This window comes from Emys orbicularis, chromosome 5 (genome assembly GCF_028017835.1).
Source record: "Emys orbicularis isolate rEmyOrb1 chromosome 5, rEmyOrb1.hap1, whole genome shotgun sequence".
NCBI lineage: Eukaryota > Metazoa > Chordata > Testudines > Emydidae > Emys > Emys orbicularis.
Genome location: NC_088687.1, coordinates 74,729,523 through 74,754,758, shown reverse-complemented (window position 1 = coordinate 74,754,758; position 25,236 = coordinate 74,729,523). Strand labels below are relative to the sequence as shown.

At 43.2% G+C, this 25,236-nt stretch overlaps 1 protein-coding gene and 1 pseudogene across 1 annotated transcript in view; both read right to left on the bottom strand.

Annotated features, from left to right (window-relative positions):
• Positions 1–25,236, bottom strand: part of GALNTL6 (polypeptide N-acetylgalactosaminyltransferase like 6) — a 976,122-nt gene that overhangs the window by 404,464 nt on the left and 546,422 nt on the right. The gene's annotated exons all lie outside the window — the stretch shown is intronic.
• Positions 12,951–13,166, bottom strand: LOC135879798 (U2 spliceosomal RNA; annotated as a pseudogene).

Genomic DNA, 25,236 nt, shown 5'->3' with positions numbered 1-25,236 from the left:
TATGCACACTGAACTAGTAATAATATATGAATTATTTTATAGAAAGGCTCCACACTCCCTGCCAACCAACTCTCCAGCTACATATGCACTTACTGTGTATTTTGAAATGTCTGTTTGTGTTGTAGCCTATTTTCTTTTCTTTTAAAAGCTTAGATGAATGAAGATCATTCTGCTAGCAAAGTATAATTTATCAATATTTTTCTGGACTAGAAGTCACAGATGATTAACACTAACTTTCCATTTCAGGGGACCTGGACTGAAATATAGATAAGGCCACAAATGGAAATAAAGCTGGAGGACAGCTGTTGCTTATCCCTAGTGGCTTTGTAGCCCATATAACCGTTTCGCACAATCATGCCCAGGAGATACCTAGGGATGGAATAGTGAAGGGTTTATGCACAAGGGGCACTGACAGAGCAGAGAAGAGAAATGTATGCTACATTATGTTGTAGATGTAAAGCCTTTAAATATGGAGTGATGTGTGTTTTCACTGTACTCAAGCCCTCACCCAACCAATCATAATGTAAAAGGGGAAACTCAAAGGTATCAGCAAGTGGCTCAGAAGAAAAAAAAATTAGCATCAGGAGGCAATAGGGATTCAGAAAGAGTGGGCAAGTGGCAATTACGTGAGAAACAGCATTTGCTTGTCGCATCTTTGGCTCTAGAGTCAGTCTGGCTCCCTTTTCATTAGCATTAAGATTTAATGGGTGTAACGCTGTATGATTGAACATGACCATTTATATAATTGATATTGCCACTGTTATACAATTGCAACAACTCTTGTACAAAATATGTCACATAAGGTATCAATGGAAAAGTTATGAATTGCTAAGTATGATTATCCTGTTTATATGCATGTATCATTTTTGTATCAGAAGTTATAAATATTGGCCATTGTGACAAAGTTTCTCCTCTATCTTGGTGGGTCCTGCGCTTATTGGTGGATTTTCTTGCCTCAGAGATTCACCATGTGGGTTGGGGAACAGCCCAGAGACCTTCCCCTCGGGAAGAACCCACAGTCCAGGTCAATTGGGAGGTTTGGGGGGAACCCGGGCCCGCCCTCTACTCCGGGTTCCAGCCCAGGGCCCTGTGGACTGCAGCTGTCTGTAGTGCCTCCTGTAACAGCTGCATGACAGCTACGACTCCCTGGGCTACTTCCCCATGGCCTCCTCCAAACACCTTCCTTAGTCTCACCACAGGACCTTCCTCCTGGTGTCTGATAACGCTTGTGCTCCTCAGTCCTCCAGCAGCACACCCTCTCACTCTCAGCTCCTTGTGCCTCTTGCTCCCAGCTCCTCACACTCTCGCACTACAAACTGAAGTGAGCTCCTTTTAAAACCCAGGTGCCCTGATTAGCCTGCCTTAATTGATTCTAGCAGCTTTTTCTTAATTGGCTCCAGGTGTCCTAATTAGCCTGCCTGCCTTAACTGGTTCTAGCAGGTTCCTGATTACTCTAGTGCAGCCCCTTCTCTGGTCACTCAGGGAACAGAAAACTACTCATCCAGTGACCAGTATATTTGCCCTCTACCAGACTCCTGTATCCCACTGGTCTGGGTCTGTCACACCATATACAGGCATCATATATATGTGCAGTATTCCTGGGTGACACCTACTAGATAAAATGTACATTGAGGCCAGACAGCTGTACTGATGACCCATCAAAGACACTTAGCTCTCACAATGAGCCATAGAAGAAACCCATTTCGCCCAGATAGCACTTCCTGTGGGAGTCTCAGCAAAAGTATGGGCAATGGCTACCCCCTGTGAGTGATCAAGGCATGTAAGGATATGTGATATGCTCATGTGACCCTGGACTCCATCTTGAGCCAGTAAACTTTCTACAAACTGGGATATGAGCTTTGTTTTGAGACAGTAAATTTCCAGGCGCATGGCAGAGGACATAAAGGACCCCTGAGATATCTCCATTTTGCCTTTGTCCAGCCCTGATTCTCTGGACTGTGGATTTACAACTAAAAGGAGCATTTTGAACTATGGACTGAGGAACTTCCAATCTCTTGGAAGTTACCAGTCATACTTTACAAGACAGCAATCTATTCCATCACTGCTAAAAACCTGATATAAGGACTTTGCAATTATTTCTACGCATTTGTTCTATTAACCATTATTAACTCTCTTCTTTTCTTTGATTATTAAACCTTTAGTTTCTAGTTACTAAAGGATTGGCTTCTGCATGATTATTGGGTAAAATCTGGGCTATATATTGACCTGGCTAAGTGGCTGATCTCTTGGGATTAGAAGACCCTATAGTTGATTAAATTGTTTTTCAGTAACCACACATCATATAGTCCGGTATCTGGGTGGTGAGACAAGGGCTAGAATTCCTAAGGAGACTGCATTTTTGACTTCCTGTTTACCAGTGTGGTAAGACAGAAGTTTACTTTTGTTACTTACTTGTTAGTTGTATAATATAATGAGAAAACCACCAGTTTGGGGTGAGTCTGCCCTATTTCTCAGCAGTTTGTCCTGAATTTGGCTTTCTCAGCTGTGACCCACTGAAGCATGGTGACAATGGGTGAGGGAAAAATATCTTGATTATCCACAGCAATTAAAGGTAGAATCTCCAAAATCAGTTTAACTGTCCAGTTTAACATGTGTTGCCACAGCAGCTCACATGAAAAACAAGAATTATATCCTTTATTCTTTGCTGCTTGTGCCTGACATGAGTGAATCAATACTGTCCTTGCATTATTTTTGAGAATGCATTTTGTTATATAGGCCAAGAATAGACAACCTACTGAAAGAAAATTCAACAGAGAATCAATAGAGAGTATATGAAAGTAATTACTGATGAATGATTGGTTATAGTTAGAGCTGGGTGAAATTTTTTATTTATTTATTTATATAAAAAACTTATTTTTATTTATTTCAACCCCTCCCCACCCCAAATGTAGATTCAGTGAATTTGTTTCAACAGGTTTTAAATGAAACATTTCAATTTCTCATTTCAAAATGCCTGTTTCAAAATTTCCTTTCATCTTATTAAAAACAATAAAAATATGGTCAAAATAAAAACAAAACATTTCAGTTTTGTTGAAACAAAATGTGTTTTTCAAACTGAAAGAAAATTTTCTCAACATTTTGATTCACTGAAAATTTCAAAAAAAAATCATTTTGACCCCAAATATTTTTTTTGGAATTTCCAGTAAACTGAAAAGTACATTATTTTTGCAACTCTCATATATACCATCAGCACCTTATATATACACACACTATTCCCATATTGCATCTGTAAAAAAATTAAAGATTAACAAATATGGAATTAGGATGAATAAAAAAATAATAAAAAGAAGTGTAGCAATAACTCCTGTGGAATAGCACATTTAAAATTATGAATGAAGGGTACCACACATGGGGAGTAATTGGGCTGAATCAAAAATACTACATTTAATTAAAGTTCATTATTAATACTTTGAATTATATTATGGTAGTACCTAGAGGTCCAGAGTAAGAGAGAGTAGAGTCCCTGACCCAAATAGTTTACATCCCAAACAGATAAAATGGACTAAGGATGAGACAAATACAAAGATTATTATCCCCATACTTTACAAATGAGAAAAAGATTCAGAAAGATTAAGCCACTTGCCAAAAGTCATACAGGAATTCTATGGAAGAGTCTGGAACTGAACCAAGGTTTCTTGAATCCTAGTCCAGTGCCATAACCACATATCCTCTCTATATTGTTCACCATTCCTCATAAATTAATCTGCTAAAAAAAAAAAAAGTCCCCAACAGACCTAGTTTTAACCCTTTGTCCTTTCCCATGTCAGACTCGGATACTCCATTTATTGTATGCTATTCACAGTACTTCCTTGAGCCAAAATGCCAATAAATCTATGTTATGCACAACATAAAAAATCATAGCCCAGGGCAAATAAGACAACCATTTTGTATATGTGTCACTAAAGGTAACACCTGATCTCCAGTTGCATACCAATGTGGAAATTCAATTATAGATTCCTTCTGATATTTATATTTAGCTCAAACTGTGCACTTGCAGTTTATGACATCAGCATTACTACCTGAATTATAGTCTTGTATTCAAATCAGAGATCACATATCGCACTTGATAATAAGGGCAGATCTTACAGTGTTTGTACAAATCTCTTCACACTACAAAGAGACAACCTATATTCAGTTCAGCAGTGTTATCAGGGCATAAATATTCAGGAATGTTGAATCATTTCATATGTCTTCATACTTTAAATATGCAGATATACATTTCATTAGTCAGTAAACTGAACCACATCAGAACAAAATACATTTCACTTCCATTTTTCCTCTTGAAACATCTTTTTTTAATCAAGTTTTTGCATTTAAGTTAGAGTTATTTGCACAAGCTGAATTTGAATTTACTTCTTCTACCCATCTTTGCTTTTTTCTGAATATTCTCATTCAGTTTAGAACACAGAAATTATATAAGTGACTCCTTTCTTTGCTTTATAATAAAGTGCCAAACATACAAATGTTCTGGGGAGTACTACTGCCATAACAAGATTATTTGAATTTCTATGGACTTTGTTGTGTGCATGTGAACAGAAAGAATCAAAGTGTCACATCATTCCTACAAAATGAACTCTTTACAACAGAGAAGAAAATAAAATGAAAAGGAGCAAATAAAGTTCTCAACAGGCATGAATAACCATGCTAATCTTACACACAGATCAACTGGAATGCTTCAGTGTAATTTCACTTAAGATTTATTCTGGGGCCAAAACAAGGATGGATTTTAATTAAGATCCCTGATATGAGATGGTTATGAAATAATTTCCTCTGGAGAGTTCTCCAGACAAGAGATGTCTCACTGAGATTTGAAGGCTGTTTATCAAGCACATTTTTCTGTAAATCTATTGCATGCCAATAACTATAATTTCCACAGGTCATCCAGTCACAACAGGCTTCTTGTCAATTCAGATGAAACTTTGTAAGAAAAAAAATATCTCTTTTGAGATACCTAATATTTCCAAAGGCACCGTAGGAGATAAAAGACAGCATACATTTTTAAACTTTCTATTTTCATCAATATACTAGAGCAATATAACTGAGAATTAATGCATACAAGAATGACAAGACTTTTTTTTATAAATATTAAATGAAACTTACAGATTTCATTACTTCACAAATCTATGATAACTGAATCCAATTCAGAAAATTTCAGACCAACTAGAACTTTGTGGATCAGAAATTTCTCACAGGGAGTGATGTTTCTGAGCTTTGCACTATTATTAATGGTCTATTTTAGACTAAGAAAAAATAACAGGTAGGGAAAAACTGGTGGACATAAATATTTTGTTGCAGTTTAGTCAACTCTTTGTACTATACTAGCTATGCGTGTTTGAGTACCACTACACTCCACTGAACAGAATGTCAGACTCTTTAAGTGTCACCATGTAGTGACTGGCCTACAGAGAATGTATGGACCTAATACTACTAACAACCGATATTCCTTGACCTCAAAAGGCCTCTTTTTGGGGGGGCTGGAGTTGCTGGGTTTTATCTCCACTTCTGCATATTAGTAGTTTCAGTGGTGTTCATGGTAATTTGTGGGTATAGCTTTTTTACAACCTCCCTCCAGCCAATCAGATAGTAGCCAAACAGCAGAGGCATTAGCAAGTGATAAGGGAAAGAGATCAGGTGGGGATAATGCCAAAGAAAATATACCGGAATCACAAAAGCACAAGAAAAGTTGTGTTACTAGGTGCCAGATCATAACCCATGTTCCATTGCATTGTTCTGTAACTACAGAGGTCTACACAGAGCTGAATTGGATGGGACAGTCCCAAAATGCAGAATGACTCTGGGACAGTATTTGTCCTGGAGTTCCTGTGGTGCTCCTCTGCGCCTGCCTGGGGCTCAGGGGTGGGGCCAGCCTCTTCTGGGTGAGCAGGGTGAAGTGGGCCTTAGCCCCTCTTGCCACAAGGCCCTCCTCCAGCTCTTCCTCTTTCCTCTGAGCCCCCACCCCCTGGGCAGGACAGAAGCCAGAGTCAGGCAGTAGTAAGAGCCACTCAGGCAGCCCGGGCCACTGTGGGGAGCCCAACCCTAGCCCCTCTACCTGCCCTAGGCAGTGTGCCCCAGGGGACAGGGACACGGGTGCTCCTAGGCACCCTGGCCTGGCATGGCCAGGGGGCAGAGCCTTGGGGAAGAGGAGGAGCAGAGGCAGGGCCCCTGCATGTGTCCCACTTTTGCCATCTAAATAGGTGGTCACCTTAACACAGCCTGAGGGGGGGAAATTCTGTGTTCCATGACTGCCTACCTTTTCCCATCTCTCCAGAGTCAGACATATACTTGCAGGGCGATCTGAGAGCTGGAGGACAAGTTGGGCCATATATCTAAACAACTGTTTGCTGAGTTGTAGAGGGACAGCAGGTTATCAGTGCCACATGTTGTGGATTTTCCATCAATTAAAATCTTTAAATGAAATTGGATGTATTTCTAAATGATATGCTGTAGCTCAGCCAGAAGTTATGGGCTAGATGCAGGGATTGCTTGGTGAAGGCCTATGGTTTGTGCAATCCAAGAGGTCAAATGAGGTCCCTTCTAGCCTTATAATCTTTGAATCACCCCCACTAAAACCAGTAAAAGATTATATGTTGTTTTCTTCAACTATAGAAGACCCTTTCCAACCCCTCTCTCCTCCAGGAGTATAATTCAGTGCCTATGCAGAGAGAGTGGGAGCAGGAATGGTTGAGAGATGCTTAGAGAGCAGTGCACTTGCATGGGATCTCTGCTTGCTCAGGCTTCTTTGAGAGTCCAGACTATGAGTTCATACTTCTGGGAGCTTAGTTTATCCACAACAGGAGGAGGAAAGCGTGAGTTGACTCTCACCCAATTCCAGTGATCATAGACCAGGGGTTGGCAACCTTTCAGAAGTGCTGTGCTGAGTCTTCATTTATTCACTCTAATTTAAGGTTTCGCGCGCCAGTCATACATTTGAACGTTTTTAGAAGGTCTCTTTCTATAAGTCTATAATATATAACTAAACTATTGTTGTATGTAAAGTAAATAAGGTTTTTAAAATGTTTAAGAAGCTTCATTTAAAATTAAATTAAACTGCAGAGCTCCCCGGACTGGTGGCCAGGACCCGGGCAGTGTGAGTGCCACTGAAAATCAGCTTGCGTGCCGCCTTCGGCACACGTGCCATAGGTTGCCTACCCCTGTCAGACATTTTAAATCTGATGCTTAAACCTTTCAGTCATCTCCCCTCTCCTGATAAACCAGTCTAGTACTAAGATTATTGTATTTATTAAATAAAGAAAAAGTGTAGAATATACTATTCTGTCAGTTGGGGCTCTGAGCAATTTTTCTGCCTTTCTATTGTTGCACTACTTGTCTCCCTTCAATTCATGTGGCTTGCTTCCAGTGAAATGCTCCCTATTTCTATTTTCTTTGGCTTCAGACCTTGCACACAGTTAAATCTTGCACAGTACTTATACTAGAATCAGTGCCATAAATGTTCCAAATAAACGAAAAGACATGGTCCCTGCCTTAAAAATCCCACAATCTAATACATGGTGGACATAATATAGTTGAGTAATTTTGTGCATGAAGGTTCTGTAGAAGAAATGCATGTTAAGGAAAGATCTACTGGTGGAAAGGGAGAGAGACCAGTTGGTGGACGTGAAAGAGGAGGCTGTTCTAAGTATAAGGATCGGGGTGGTGGGAAGAGGGCAAAAAATGGGAAAGGGAGATTAAAGGGACATAGTGACAACATGCAGTAAGAGGCTAATTTTTATTATTGTATTGCAGTAGCTCCTAAAGTCCCTGGCTCCTTTGTGCTAGGTGATATACACATGTAACTAAAACATGTTACATGCCCTGGAGAATTTATAATTAAGAATAAGATGGGACACAACAGATGAATTAAAAAAAAGCAAAACAGAAACATAAGATACCAGGGAGAGGATTATAATCAGCATGATAGGCAGGAGTCACAATGCACCAAGGATTGCTGAGCATTTAGTAGGCAACCAAGGCCTTGTCTACACTACGAGAGTACTTCGATTTTAGTTAATTCGACTATGTGGAATCGATATTACTAAGTCGAACGTGTGTGTCCACACTAAGGACAGTAATTCGACTTTGTGAGACTTTGTGAGTCCACACTAACGGGGCAAGCGTCGACATTGGAAGCGGTGCACTGTGGGCAGCTATCCCACAGTTCCCGCAGTCCCCGCTGCCCATTGGAATTCTGGGTCGAGCCCCAAATGCCTTCTGGGTAAAAAAATGTGTCGAGGGTGCTTTTGGGCGCCTGTCGTCATCCGTCCGTCACTCACGCCCTCCCTCCCTCCCTCCCTGAAAGCGCCGGTGGGAAATCAGTTCGCGCGCTTTTCTGATTACTGACAGCGCGGACGCCACAGCAGTGCGAGCATGGATCCCGCTGCGACCATCGCTGCAGTTGTGGCAGTTCTCAACGCCTCGCAGCTTCTCCTCCACCTGTACCAGAGGCAGCTGCAGATCAATCATGAGAGGAGGCTACGGCACCACCGTGACGGCATGAAGTCGGACACTAGCTCCGACCTCTCTGAGAACATGAGACCCAGCGCCCAGGACATCTCGCTGTCACTGGGTCTTGTTGATACTGTTGAACGGCGATTCTGGGCCCGTGAAACAAGCACAGAATGGTGGGACCACATAGTGCTGCAGGTCTGGGATGAATCCCAGTGGCTGCGCAACTTTCGCATGCGGAAGGGGACTTTCCTCGAACTGTGTGAGTTGCTGTCCCCTGCCCTGAAGCGAAAGGACACCCGGATGCGGGCAGCCCTGACTGTCCAGAAGCGAGTGGCCATAGCCCTCTGGAAGCTCGCAACGCCAGACAGCTACCGGTCCGTCGCTAACCACTTTGGTGTGGGCAAGTCTACCGTGGGGGTTGCTGTTATGCAAGTAGCCAGGGCAATCGTCAAGCTACTGCTATCTAAGGTAGTGACCCTGGGAAACGTGGAGCTCATCAGAGATGGCTTTGCCGAGATGGGATTCCCAAACTGCGGTGGGGCTATAGATGGGACTCACATCCCTATCCTGGCACCGGACCAACAGGCCAGCCAGTACATCAACAGAAAGGGGTACTTTTCCATGGTGCTGCAAGCACTGGTGGACCATCGGGGACGTTTTACCAATATCTACGTTGGATGGCCTGGCAAGGTTCATGACGCTAGGGTGTTCAGGAACTCTGGTCTGTATAGACGGCTGCAGGAAGGTCTTTACTTCCCGGACCACAAAGTAACTATTGGGGATGTGGAGATGCCTACAGTCATCCTCGGGGACCCTGCATACCCGCTAATGCCCTGGCTCATGAAGCCCTACACTGGCGCACTGGACTCAGGGAAAGAACTATTCAACTACCGGCTCAGCAAGTGCAGAATGGTGGTGGAGTGTGCTTTTGGCCGTCTCAAGGGGAGATGGAGAAGCCTACTCACTCGCTGTGATCTCAGCGAGACCAATATCCCCATTGTGATAGCTGCTTGCTGTGTGCTCCACAATTTGTGTGAGAGCAAGGGGGAGACCTTTATGGCGGGGTGGGAGCTTGAGGCAAATAGCCTGGCTTCTGATTACGTCCAGCCAGACAGCCGGGCGATTAGAAGATCCCAGCGGGACGCGCTGTGCATCAGGGAGGCTTTGAAAGCCAGGTTCCTGACTGAGCAGGGTCTCCAGTGACTGTTCACTTTGTGGACACAGATACTGAACCTGCCCCCGTTTCTTTACCCAGTTACTGTTGACTATCCTTCCAAGTTACATACCCCCTTCCCCACCTTCCCAACAAATAAAATCTGTTCCGTTTTGTTACTGAACAAGGTTCTCTTTCTTACTGTTTTCGCGGGAATGTTTTAAACCGGGGACGCAGACTGTGGCGGGGGGCTGGTTTATTGTTTTGATGCAAATGATGCTTCTAAACTCCGGGAATGACAGGCTCCGCAGTGCTGGATTGGTTGTTTCAACGCAGCCTGCCAGCAGTCCTGGGCGGGACTGCATGTATGTGTCGGCCAAGTGACTTTCTGGCAGGGGGCGGAGGGTAACAGATCCCCTGCTGCGTGGCTCTGTGATCCAGGATAAGGACCGCGGCAGAAGATCTGTAACTGCCCTCCCCCGCCACAAAGTCACAGATCAACCCCCTCGCACCCCAGAACATGAAAACCGCCTCCCAGACTGACCAGGGTAACTGGTGACTGTACTGTGTATGTGTCCTGATGCTGGACCTGCCCCCGCCTCTGTAGCCTGCTACAGGTGACTGTCCTGTCCAAGTAACAAACCCCTTCCCCCCCTTCAGACAGAATCCCCTCTAAAAGACACTCTCGGAAACAGTACTTAACAGAAACAGATGTTTTATTATGAACCGCACATGAAAAGGGGGGGAGGAAACTTGGACGTGGGCTATTGTGAGATGGGTAGGAAAGGGCTTTTCAAACTTTGGAACGAGAGCCTTCCATTGCTGCAGCAGTGTGCAGGGGCCGACTGAAAGTTTTAACGGCCCTTGCCGCCCCTCCTTCTTTGGACTTTTGGTGAGGGGGGTGTGGGACTTGGTGGCGGGGGAGGGCGGTTAGAGATAGACAGCAGCAGGGCTCTGTCCTCCTGCCTCCGGTCTTGCAGAACATCCACTAGGCGCCGGAGCGTCTCCGTTTGCTCCCTCATTAGTCCAAGCAGGGTTCGAGTAGCCTGCTGGTCCTCCTGGCGCCACCTCTCCTCCCGTTCCATGACTGCTCTGTGCATTTGTGACAAGTTCTCCCTCCACTGTGTCGTCTGGGCTGCCTGCTCTCGTGAGCACTCCATAAGTTCATAAAACATGTCTTCACGCGTCTTTCTCTTCCTTCTCCTAATCTGCGCTAGCCTCTGGGAGTGTGATGCCAGGCTGGGTTGGGAGACAGTCGCAGATGTGTCTGTGGGAATGGGAAAAAGGGAGTAAATTCCTGAGACAGATAAATGAAGTTGCTAACAAAGAACATAGTCTTTCTCTGTGAACAACACCATGCACTGGACCTTTCACATGCGCACACAGGACAAGGTCGAATTTTCGGCCCTCGCCTTCAGTGCCTGGGGTCTTGCAGTTGCGATCAGAGAAGCGTGGCAGGACACCTCTACTTTTGTTGCAGGAAAACATGGTAAGCCGTAGACTTGTGGCAGCTTAAAAATGTAATAGTAGCACTGGGCTCCTTTCGCACTGAATGCAAGGCCACTCTCTGCTGGCAGCAATCAGGGAAGCATGAGCTCTGCCCCTGTCCCACCACCTCGCGGCTGTCCCCGGGAAAGATCACTGTATGCTGCCCCTCTGCCGCCTCCACCGCGTGGCTGTAAAGCAGTCCCAATACTAACATTCCCCTCCCTAATTTAAAGCAGGGCGTCATGTGCGATATAACTCTAATGAGGATCTCGGAGAGCGAGAGGGGAAGAATGCTTCGGGAGACCATGCAGAGGCCAGGGCCGTATGCCGCCATGCTGTGCCGTGCCATGATCCCAGACTACTTACTGGACTCATGGCGTGGGAACGTGTGTTACCACGGTGGACCAGTTATGTTAAAATTACATGTTTAGATGTTTAAAGCACTCACTGCTTGATCCTTCCCCTGATTCGGTGTCCGGGGTAACGGCTGTGGATGGTTGGTAGGGGATCTCGGTAAGGGTGATGAAGAGCTCCTGGCTGTCGGGGAAATCAGTGGTGCAAGCGCTGTCGACTGCCTCGTCCTCCTCATCTCCTTCCTCATCTTCCCCGTCCGCTAACATTTCCGACGAGGAACCGGCCGTGGACAGTATCCCATCCTCTGAGTCCACGGTCACTGGTGGGGTAGTGGTGGCGGCCGCACCTAGGATGGAATGCAGTGCCTCGTAGAAACGTGATGTGTGGGGCTGGGATCCGGAGCGTCGGTTTGCCTCTTTGGTTTTTTGGTAGCCTTGTCTCAGCTCCTTGATTTTCACGCGGCACTGCGTTGCATCCCGGCTGTATCCTCTCTCTGCCATGGCTTTAGAGATCTTCTCGTAGATCTTTGCATTCCTTCTTTTGGAGCGCAGCTCTGAAAGCACGGACTCATCGCCCCACACAGCGATGAGATCCAAGACTTCCCGATCAGTCCATGCTGGGGCCCTCTTTCTATTAGATTGCACGGCCATCTCTGCTGGAGAGCTCTGCATCGTTGCCAGTGCTGCTGAGCTCTCCACGCTGTCCAAACAGAAAATGAGATTCAAACTGCCCAGACAGGAAAAGGAATTCAAATTTTCCCGGGGCTTTTCCTGTGTGGCTGGTCAGAGCATCCGAGCTCGAAGTGCTGTCCAGAGCGTCAACAGAGTGGTGCACTGTGGGATAGCTCCCGGAGCTATTACCGTCGATTTCCATCCACACCTAGCCTAATTCGATATTGCCATTTCGAATTTAGCGCTACTCCTCTCGTTTTCGAGGAGTACAGAAGTCGAATTTAAGACAGCTCTATGTCGAATTAAATAGCTTCGTGGTGTGGACGGGTGCGGGGTTAATTCGATGTAACGGCGCTAAATTCGATATAAACTCCTAGTGTAGACCAGGCCCAAGAGAAGTGAGTTTTAAAGGAGAACAAAGTGGTGGATTTGTGGATTTTTATAGCAAAATCCTTTATTAAGCCATTTTCATTAGCAAAAAAGACAAAATATTTGTCCTGGGCCAGGTGTGTAGCATTGCTCAAAAATCTGTTATATTTTCCTCTTTGACTGGGTGCTGGGCAAGGAGTGCTTAATCAGCCCCCCGCCACACCCGTTCTAATGAAGAGGAGTAGATTGGAGCTGGCTGAATAGGCCTGTGCCTGCCTGGCAACTAGCAACAGCTACCAGCCTAATTAGCCAGGAGCTATAAAAGGGCTGCGGAGCAGGGTAAAAGGAGAGGCCAGAGGCTGAGAGGGACTGGTGGCTCTGGTTTTCTGCTTGTGAAGCCTGGCTCCAAAATCCTGTATATAGATAGTAAGGTGATGGTGGGAAATAGATCCAGTAACTCTTCACTTAACATTGTAGTTATGTTCCTGAAAAATGCGACTTTAAGCAAAACAATGTTAAGCGAATTCAATTTCCCCATAAGAATTAATGTAAATGGGGGGGGGGGGGGGGGAAGCGGGTTAGGTTCAAATAAAGGACATATCAGATATTAAACTGATAAGAACAGATACTACACTTGACCAGAGCTCAGAGAGCAGAGAAGCGATCCAGGGACATTTTTTTTTGCTAGACAAAAGGCATTATACACATTTAAAACAAGCAATTTAATACAGGTATTAAACAGGCTGGCAGCCCCCCATCCGCTCCCCTACGTGCCCCCCACAGTGCCTCCCGCGAGGCTGCGCGCCGCGTCCTTGCTCCTCCCCCCATCCTCCTGAATGCCGCACGACAGCTGAGTGCCACGGGCAGGAGGTGGGGGGAGCAGCGGGAAGGTGCTGATCCGCAGGGTCCACCGGTGGGCGGGAGGCGCTGGGATGGGGTGTAGGGGAGCTGATAGGAGGGCTGTCAGCCATGGACAAAGCAGGTGGCCAAACGACATTATAGGAGAGCATGTTCTGTAATGGAGAAGGGACATAACAATGAAACAACGTTAAGCGAGAGGTTGTTAAGTGGGGACTTACTGTATAAATAAAATACACTGGTGATTGCATCAACCTGAGGCATCCCTGACTGGTTTGTGAGGGCAGTAGGGGCCCAGCTGCGCCTCGCTATACTCTTCAAGGTGATTTTTACAATATATCTTGCTTCGTGGCCAGGCACAGGTGTCTCCTTTACTTTCACTATTCAAATATTCCTTCTCGGTACATAAATATAAAAAGTATCATGATAGACACATTTGTCAGCACTGTCAAAACAGATGACCTTTCTGTAGCAGAGATGGCATTTGCAGCAATATGCAGGATTCCTCTCTAAAAACGTTGATTTGGCACCTATTAGAAATGGGCCCCATGCCATCTTCACAGAGAAGTGCAAGTGTACACCACCAAATTATCATGTTACATACCAGTTGTGAGTCAAGAACAGGATTCTTAAGTGAGAACATGCACATGCTGTCAAATTTCTATTTATACACTTCTGGTTAAAGCAATCTGCCATTGCTCATTCTGCTCGGAGCCAAATTAACCTTCCAAGTGTGAAAAGTTAATTCTGTAGAGACACAAAGGAATATTTTACCTTATTTCAGTTACAAATAATGATGTATGGAGAAGGAACAAGAATTATATTATCCTTAGCAGTGCTGTAAAGAGTTCCTTTGTCCTCAAAGTGAGCTGCAAATAAATGTTATTTGTAAAATGGGGAAAATGAGGCAGATAGTAAGTGACTTTTCAAAACCACTGAGGGAATACACTTTGAGGATAGGAGCTAGAAATGAGGAGTTTTTAACTCCCACTTCTGTGCTCATACTATACAAACTATCTTTCTCTCATTCTATATCGTGGATGGTTGTGGTTGCTAAAATTAGAGATGCCAGGTTCCATTGCAACACCTTGTGGCATGCATGTGTATGTATGGTTGCAGAAAAAATGGAATTAAGCTTAATTGATTTTTACCTTAGAAGTAATAGGCCAGATTATCAGAGTTTAGTCACGCCATTAGGTGTTGGAAATGCTCCTGCAATTACACACCCACTGTGCATGCACAGTTATTGTGATTGTGCATGCACACTTACTCACAGTAAGTGAATTAACTAAAAGACAATAAGAAGAGGTTCATAAACACATTAGGAACAAGAGAAAGATGAAGGAAAGTGTGGGTCATCTACATAATGGGGAAAGAGAGCTAATAATGGATGGTATCAAGAGAGCTGAGGTGTTTAATGCCTATTTTGTGTCAGTCTTCACTAAAAGGCAAATTGTGACCAGATACTTAACAAGTAATACCAACAGCAAGGGTGAAGGAACATAAGCCAAAATAGGGAAAGAATGGGTTATAGAATATTTAGATAGGTTAGACGAATTCAAATAAGCCAGGCCTGATGAAACGCACCACAGGGACATGTCTATACAGCAACTAGACACCCATAGCTAGCCCATGCCATCCGACTCATGCCAGGCTCGTGGGGCTGTTTCATTGCTGTGTACGTCTGGGCTTGGGTTAGAGCCCTAGATCTAGGACACTGTGAGGTGGGAGGGTCTCAGAGCCTGGCAGCCTACACAGCAATGAAACAGCCCTGCAGCTCAACCCCGAGTCAGCCGGGATTGGCCAGCCGTGGGTTTTTCTTTGCTGTGTCAACATACTCTAGGGTGCTGCTTAAGAAACAAGCTGAAACAATCTCAGAACTGTTAGTGGTTATCTTTGATAACTCATGGAGGAAATCCCAGAGGACTGGAGAAGGGCAAATATATAGCTATCTTTACAGAGGGGAATAAAGATGACCCAGGGAATTCTAGATCAGTCAGCCTTACTTAGATATCTGGAAAGATACAGGAACAAATGATTAAACAATTAATTTGTAAGCATCTAGAAGATCATAAGTAATAGCTAGCATTGATTTGTCAAGAAGAAATCATGCCAAGCCAACCTAATTTCCTCCTTTGATAGGATTACTGGCCTAGCGAATACGGGAAGCTGTAGACGTGATGCATCTTGATTTTAAGTAAGGCTTTTGACACAGTCCCATATGACATTCTCATAGGGAAATATAGTCTAGATAAAGCTACAAAAGTGGGTGCAAAACTGTATTCAAAGGGTAGTTATCAATGGTTCGCTATCAAACTGAGAAGACAGATTTAGTGGGGTTCAGCAGGGATCTGTCCTGAGTCCACTACTAGTCAATATTTGCCAATAATGACTTGGATAATGGAATGCAGAGTGTGCTTATAAAATTTATAGATGACGCTAAATTGGGAGGGTTTGCTAGCACTTGAGGACAGGATTAGGATTCAAAATAACCTTGACAAATTAGAAATAAAATTGATTGATTACACAGAAACAAGGTGTGTTTTAGATCCCTGATTGGGTGAGCATGACTCCTACAATTCTCACATTTATAATTTGAAAAATTAACTTTTGTAAATATTTGATATTTTCTTAAAGTTCACCATCTCTATGAATATGCTTGCCAGTTAACTTTTTTGCTAGAAAATTCAGAGAGCAAACACAAAGAGGTGCATGAACATAATACTCACAAAATTGGAATAAATATTAATTTTTATAGTATTTGTCCAGCTCATTTGTAGAGCTGGGTTAGTACTAAACTGAGCTATGGAAAGGCTGTAAAGCTAAAGTCAGAAGCTTTAATCCTCTCTTTACTACCTGAAACTCATCATACTCTTTATCATCATCATCAAAGTATGGTACCTTAATCCAAATCCTTAATCCATTTTGCCATTTAAACTGAAGAAAGCAGATAACTGTAGTCACAATAGTTTCTATTAAATATTTTAGCACAAATTTGCCATAAATTATGTAGTCTACATTTGTCTACTTACAAAAATATGAGAACTTGGTATGAGATGACTATTCTGCTTAAGGTATTAAGAAGAGAAAGATACACTAGATACTAACACAAAGTTCAATTCCTATTTTTTTCAGAAGCATAACATATGGCACACGCAGACAGCTTCACACTTAGCTCCAGTGCAAGGTATCCTTAGGTTTCCTCGCACATGCGCTCCTTCTACTCCTCTAGCAGCAGATGATCTTCTCTGGATGGGCTCTAACTTTTTTGCCCCAAGCAGCAAAAAAAAGTGCCGCCCCCCCCCCAAGCCCTCCCCGCCGAACGCCGTGCCGCCGGAACCCCCCCCCCCGAGCGCCGCGCCGCCTCCCCGCCCCCTCCCGCCGAGCGCCGCCCCCCACCCACTCCTGCCGAGCGCCGCCGGAGACCCCCCCCCCGAGCGCCGTGCGCCGCCGGAGCCCGCCCCCCCACGCCGAGCGCCGCCGGAGCCCCCCCCCCCAGCGCCACTGGAGCCCCCCGCTGAGCGCCGCACGCCGCCAGAGCCCGCCCCCCCCGCCCCGCTGCGCGCCGTGCGCCGCACCGCACCACGCCGCCGGAGCCCGCCCCCCCCCGCCGAGCGCCGCGCTGCGCTGCCCCCCCCGCCACTCCAAGATTGGCCGCCCCTTACCAGGCGCCGCCCCAAGCATGTGCTTGATGCCTGGTGCCTGGAGCCAGCCCTGCTTTCCATTGGGTCTCACTGCTATAGTTCTCTTCAATTTTAATTTTGTTCCTAGGTACTTACACACAATGATCTCTGTGACAAGTAATATGTGACTGTAATGTGGAGTACTCCAAGAAGTAGGAAGTTCAGGCACAAAAGCTGTCACCCAGCTGTTGTTCAAAGAGGAAGAATGGGTCACCTCACTCCCTTACTCTCAAGAGAATCTACAAACCAAGAAGGACACAATAAGGTGGCTGCCTTACTCCCCTTGAATATCTGATTATGAAAAAACAGATTGTCAAAAATAGAAGCAACAGCTAACACAAGGTGACAGTGGGAGTTTGAGTCAGTATGGAAGAGAAAGAGAGCCACAGTAGTCCTAGAGGAATTAATATAAGCAAGAAGGGCCAATTAGCCAGAAGCTGCACATGGAGGGAAGCTAGGCATCTATGAGACTTAATTAGGGATGAAGATCACCTGGGTAGAAACAGGCAGGGCTTCTATAAAGCCAGGGAGCTGGCAACAGAGCTCTAGGGCTGCAATGAGAAAGTCTGCAGTCATATTCTCTGATACAAGGGTGGAGAGTAGGAGCCTATAATAGAAGTGTAGGAAGCAATCCAAGGAAGGAACAGTAAAGGCTGAGAGAACAGACCATAACTGTTGATTCGAGGACCCCTGGATTGGAACCTGGTGTAGAGGGTGGGCCAGGGTTCCCTACAAGCCACTTTGGGAGTGGCACAGTCAACATGGCAACTGTGTGGAGAGACACTGGTGGGAACCCTGAATGGGAGAATGATTGTGACTTGGCTGGAGGACTAAGCCACGAAGAAGAGGCGCTGCAGCTTCTGACCAGTGAGTGGGGGGCCACAGAGCAAGTGACTGAGGCAACAGACTGAATGACTGCTGGACAGGGCATGGACAGTGGCGAGCTAATTCCCCATATGAGCCAAGCCGAGGGGCCATCAGAGCTGTGTAAAGAGTGGTGCCCTGTCACAAGCCTGCTTATTTCAAATGTTGTACAGGTTCAGAAAAGCTTCAGATGAGGATACTTTTTTATACTTATCTGAATTGAACCTTCCAAGCTTCTGGACTTTGTCTATTACTAATATAATTGTTTACAATTTGCAATCATTTTATGGCCAAAATTTAAAGGGTCCATTAATTTTGTGTTTGACATCGGTTTTTGAAGTCCATTTTGAGATATGGGGGGATGATTTTCAGAAGTGCTGAGCAAAACCATTCTAACTGAAATCAATGGAGCCACTGAAAATCAGGCCCTAGATTTCTAAAGTTGGGCACCTGAATCTGAGATACCCAAAATTACTGGACACTTACAAACAATTAGGTCCATACCTCTACTTCATAAATCACTAGCAGAGCACTTAAAGCATGATCTGTGATTTACTCCTTTTAGTGGTCAGTGTCCATGGCTTCTTTCCAAGCTTTATGCTTCATTTTCCATTGAAACTGCATTTGAGAGTAAGCAATCTCAAACGGCTTTTGCAATTGAAAACAAAAGTTCTAAAACTTAAATAGTGCTCAGGAGAATTCACTGCTCAGTAGAATTAACACAAGATGGTAACCAGGATATCAGTTCCCACATATAACCTTGGTTCCACAGGGCACAACTCTTAAAGCAACAATAATGTAATTATATTTTTATATTGCAGTAGTTATGGTATAATGGCAATGACCTCTATAATTAAAGTTGACATGCAAATTCCATCATAATTTTTCCTTTTTCTATCTCTTGTGTTTGGGGGGGGGGACTTTTTGGGAATTTTCCCCCCCCAGCAATCTCAACCCAGAAATGATTATTTTTTTAAGTTTCAACCAAATTCAATCAGTCACTTGAGTTGTGAATGTGTAAAAAATTTCCAAATTGGAAATGTGTACATATCACTCAGTGTAACAGCTGACATCTTGTTCAATATAACTTGTTTCTAGGTATAAATCAGATGAAAGGTACAAGCCAAATTCATAGGATTTGTCAGACCACTTATTATTATGTGTAAGTGCATCCATTCAGGCATCTTTTGGGAAGGCAACTTTAACAGGGAGAAAGGGCATTAGTACTAAAGTGATATTTAGAAAGGTGCCATACTGTGCATTTTACAGTTTTCAAAAATCTCATAAGTTATGTAGCCTGTTGCACAAACAGATGTGTTAGTCAAGTAACTGACCTGTTCCTCTCGCTCTTCCCCTTGGGTTTGTGGCTTCTGGCAATGGGACCAATGCAATGGGTTTCAATATGAAGATGCTCAGAGTTTAAAATGACTTGTCTAATGGGCAAGGAAGTCTATTGGGAGTGAATCAGAAGAGCAGGGTTCTCTTATCCTACTTCTGAGACTGACTTCTGTGACCTTGGCTATGTCATTTACCCTTTCTGTGCCTCTGTCTTCCCAGCTATGAAAAGGGAATAAAAGCACCCTCTTATCTATATCATAGGAGGATTGTGAGGGTTAGCTATATACTATTTAAACTGATATTTGAAAACATAAATCACTATCTTAATAGTATTAATAATTTCCTCCTACAGCACCAGAGTTTACTCAGTCCATTGTTTACAGAGACAAATACAGCCATATATAGTTTATTATAAAGACTTTTCAGACAAGTTCCTAAAAACTTAAGCTCTGACTACACCGAGCCGAAGTTAAAGAGCCTGTGCTGCATATTGTAAAAATGTGTGTTTGCCCCAATGTTATTGTTCAAAATTTCCCCTCTCCCCATTAAACTGCAGTTTCTTAGGTGCCAGTTAGCAGCTGCCCTCTACCACAGAGGCAGTTGTAGTCCAGTAGTTCTATATATGTAATCATCATGAACCACTTCATGAGAAGTGCTGTGTAAGTGTAATATTCTATTACCAAATACTCTGCTTAATTGGAACATGCTGAATTGGGACAGTCACTTTACTAAGATATCCCCCAGGAAACTGATTTAGCTAATGATACTGAATGGCAATAACCATTGCTTAAACAGGACACTATTAGTACAAATTCAACATAATGGGGATGAATTTAGATAGTGTTAAGTGGTGTTTAACCAACTGATAAATTGGTATGAATGTGTAATCTCTTGTCTTTTAATACACAAGTTGCCAAATAAATTTTAAGGGATATATATTCCTGCAGAGAAGGTGTTAATCAAAGATAACTGGATTCATAAGGCTTTAACCAAGTATCTAGAAAAGAAAGGGGAAAAAACAACAACTAAGGAAGCTTCCAGATGACTTTCTCTGTTGCCAAAAACAACAGACAAGACATCCAGTAAAGACTACTGCATGTATGGCAACATGAAGAGAGAGAGATACCAGTTGCTGACATCTCTCCTCTCCTCAAATGTTTTATGCCTATTTAAAAAAAAAAAAAAAAAAAAACCCAAAACACTTGACATACGAACTGGAGATTTTAGACCACATGGGAAAATTTTAAGGGGAATGATAAATCTACTTTATATTTTATAAGGAAAACCTTAACTGTATGTCTCATGGTTTAGCATTTTTATATATATTTACCACATGTAATAATTCTCTGCTAGCAAAGATGGGAGCTTTGTCTCTCTTTGTTCCTCCAATGCCTTATATGAAGCTACTCATCCACACAGCTCAAAAAAATCAGCCCCCTAGAATAGATACTGGAAACTGAATATAATTAAAATGGTGAGGCACTAAAATATGAAATGACAGTAATGCTCATAAAAGAAATGCCACATTTACACATATTAAACATTAATATAAAAATTCTATGGCATTGTTGTCATAGAACCTGTCAAGCGCATGAATAATCCTGCATTCTCGTGTATCCGTTTATCATCTTCAGCCTTCTGAGTCGCCATGACTTTAGAATAAATGGTGCTTTCTATATGGGCCAAAGCATTTATCACTTGTGTAGTGTCATTCCACATAGTTTTACAGCTGCAAACAGAACTATAGGTATTGATTTTGTAAAGTTCACACTAGATGTAATCATAAGCATGGAAATTAAAAGACTGATAAAATCTAAGCAGTGTAAAGTAATAAATAAAAATATAGTACAACTGTAGCCTATAGAAACCGGATGAAATAATGGGTAGATGACCTTGAACTGTATTGTCATTTTAACTTCTGTAGGCTGAGGAAGTTTATATGGTCCTCTCCAATGAGGACCTCTCACAGAGAGCCAACTCAGAGTGATTAATTACAATCTAGGTTTTTGTCATGTCAACAAATAAGGGTAATAAATACACATGGCAGGAGGAGGGAGGTGGAGAATCTGGGGAAAGGGGTGAGACAGGATAAAGGTTCCAAATAAGAAAGTCATGCACTTAGTTCAGGCATGTGTACATCTTGATGGTTCTTTTTTCCCCTAAGGGATGGGTGTTTTCTTGTTTAATTCAATTCTTGTAGGGAACACACTTACTTTAAGGAGGGATATGAATGAGAGGGTGGTAGCTTGGTGAAGAGATAGTAAAGACATGCATTGTTTAAAAGAGGGCACAGGGGCAAGAATAGGACAAGGAAATGAATGAGAGATGGAGGTTGGTATCACTGGAAGAGTGGGGGATGGTGAGGAGACTCGGATGAAGATGTAGACCAGCGCTACAAGGCTGGACTACACATGTAAGATAAGAATAGAAAGCTATGAGCCCTTCCAGCTGAGAAACGTTCCTTCAACCAACCTATACTTTTTCTGATTGCTCTGATACCTGGTACAGGGCCAACGGAAGCCTGCTGAAAATCCTCGATTCTATTTCCACTGACTTCAATAGGATTAAGATAGGGCCCTTTGGTGACAAATGCTCTGTCATAGGGCAGACATATCACATCAAGATGGTTAAAATAGATTGGCTACAAAATTCTGCCAGCATTTTTTTGGGTGGGAAGGAAGGGAGAGGACTCTGTCTTCTGTTGAGGAAGGCACATGACATTTAATTTGATTGCATCAGTTGACACTTGTAAGACAATAAATCAGCTATCATGAAATTCCAGTACCTTTTCTTTCTGCTCCTCTGATGTATAGTCTAGTGTGGAAAAACTACTTCACTTAAAAAAGTGTTTTTCACCTCCACGCCCATAGTCTTGGGAAGTGACAAATGGAACATTTTAAATGAGTGAAACAGATAGAAATATGAAAACTGTCTTGTTTGATTTCATAAAGATGTAAAAGTAGAAATAATGGCCCCCCTCTATAGTGCTACAGCCAGAGGTGTAAGTAAGCCAGTACAGCGTACCGGTAAGAAAGTGGCTGCCGGTATGGGCCGATACACAGCCGACGTTAAAGGGCTGCCACAGCAGTGCTTTAAGGACCCTACCAGAAGGGCCGCCGACCGGGGGGGGGGGGGGGAAAGGGGCAGCTGTCCTGGGTCCCGGCCACCGGCCTCTCTGCAGTCGCCGGCCCCGGAGTCCCGGGGCTCCACAGCTGCTCCCAGCTGTGGTCCCAGCTAGGGGCGGTGAGGGGCGCAGACAGGAGCAACAGGAGGCATGCAGCTCAGCACCACCACCCTAAAAATTGTTCCAGCAACACTGGCCTGCCCCTTCCACCCAAGGTACCGCCCCTTCTGGGGGCCCGGAGCACCCCCACACACACACCTTGCCCGGGAGCTCTGCATACCGGTAAGAGATTTAAGTTACTTTCACCCCTGATTACAGCAGATGTGGGCACATTACTTCCAAGAGGAAGATCTAAGCAATAACTCTAACAATGCTCCAGGTTTTAGGTTACAACATGGTGCTAAAGACGAGAACAATATACAGTATCTTTTCTATTTTAAAATACTCCTCTTGTAAACTATTTTTCATAGTGTGTGTGTGTGTGTGTATATATATATATATATATATATATACACACACACACACACTATATATATATATATATATATATATATACACACACACACACACACCCTTTATATATATATATATAAAGGGTCTGGATCTAAAAGGTGCAGAGTTGAATGGGAGATGTACTTATGACTTCTTGGGACCAGGCCTGTGACCCATAAGAAATATATATTTGAAATGCAGCTATACAAAACCAAAAGAACCCTAGAATGGAGGTATTTATGGAATTGGGGCACAAATTCAGAAGACAGTCTAAAAACACAGAATCAGGAATTAGAACACTGATCTGATTTAGCACAGCAAAATGTGTCTTTCTGGAATGCTGGAGTTAAATCTCAGAAATCTCTCAAAAAAGTCTGAGTTGTATGACTACGCCCATTTCTGCAGATCTGATAAGTATGTGCATGGGGATCTGTATTTTGGGTCCTTACCCAAATCAAACCATAATACCAAGGTTTACCTATTGCTAAGTGGGTTTATAAGGTAAATAAGACGACACTGCAGGTTCACAAGGAAGAAATTGTATTTAGTGCTACTGTGCCAGGTTAGAAAGCATATCAGGCAATTTCATAGGAAGTCAGGCCCAATGCACCATTTAACTGATGACAAGATATCAAAGCCTTTGTGTATGCTAGTATACGGTCTACTGTGGCTGCCAGGCTTAAAAAAATAATCAGTCAATTGCATACATCTATTCAGAAATAAAGTATTCTGATAGTTTGAAGCTACCTCTAAGAAGGCACACTTCATAGAACTCAAAGAAATTATTTTAAAACACTGATTAATGAAGACTTTGGAATAGTCAGAAAACAGAACCCAGACATGCATCAGCCCAATGGCTGGTTCAGATCACCAACCCATCCAGTTAATCAAGGCAATTAACAAAATTCAGATTAAGTGCTAGAGCTATTGCACCAGCACACTATCATTTCCAACTTAATTGGAAGAAAGAAAATATCCACATCCAAGCTAGAATCTCTCAGCTAGTATAGGGCTGACACAAACATGAGAATGGCAGCAGTCAGCTGTTGGTCTTGTGACTTCCCATTTGACATGTGACATCACAGCAATGGAAAAAAATATTTTAGAGGGCAGAGCATTTGGAAGCTGACATACCAGACTTCAGTTGTCACCAATGGCATGGCACCTAAAACAGCTTCTAGTCAAATTTCATGTCCAGAGCACACCTGGCATAAAGTAGCAGACATGAAAGGCTGACAAGAAGGCTTTTCAAATAATTTCTAAAAATGCCATTTAGTTCTTTCAAAAAAAAAGTGGCAAAACTAAATCAGACACTATTTTCTTAGTAATTACATGGGGAAGCATGTAATCACCGTAGCCTCCTGAAATGGAGAGAATGGTAAGCTTGCACTGGGCAGTATTCCACTGTTGCTTTTGTTAATGTACTAATGAGCCATTTTCACACTAGAGCCAACCTGGCATCAACAGTTACAATAAATTTACTGCAAGAACACTGCTGTTTGTAATTAGCTCTTCATTACACAATCAGGCTGATGTAGAGAAACTGTCTTATGATTTGCTCAGCAAATGAAGCAATATAATTACACCTCACTTGAAATCAACAAATTAGACTGCTGTTTGCAATTGACTATATTATGTATTATTAGCACTCCAGCAATTGCAGGCCTGTTTCAGCCTTTAGCACTTAAATAAAGTAAGCCTAATTAAAGTACAGAATATTTTTGAATTTGCAATATCAGCTGCATAATAGTCACTATTTTTGCAATTAAAGAAGGAGCCAAGATTTATGTGTCGCATATTCTTCACAAGTTTAAGTCTTGGTCATGCCAATATCTAATGATACATGTAGGAATCACACAGATTAACATTTTATTACATATTATGTAGGAGAAAAGGGAAAACGTTTATTTTTAGACAATTTATTGCCTAGCCAGACACAGAGGACTTCAATAAATTCAGATTAAGAGGAAAAGGCATCTGTGAACTATCTGTTCAATTTCATTTTTCCTGACAGTAAGATGCTTTACTAATCTTTAACCATTGTGACATTTCCCAGGTATTTTCCTTTTGTTTTGGATTTCTGGCTTTGTGCCAGGATTTCTGCCTTAAAGTAAGGTCAATGAGGAGACAAATGAGCTATTTGAAAGTTACAAAGGTGTTTTGAACAAAACAAAAATAGTGAACAGCAATGGTCCAAGAAAGAATTAATCCACATACATGAGCACTCACCTTCTTCTCATGGCACAATTACTGGGAAATTGGAGAGATGCTGTTATATGATACACCTCTACCCCGATATAACACGACCCGATATAACACAAATTTGGATATAACACGGTAAAGCAGTGCTCTTCGGGGGGGGAGGGGGGCTGCGCA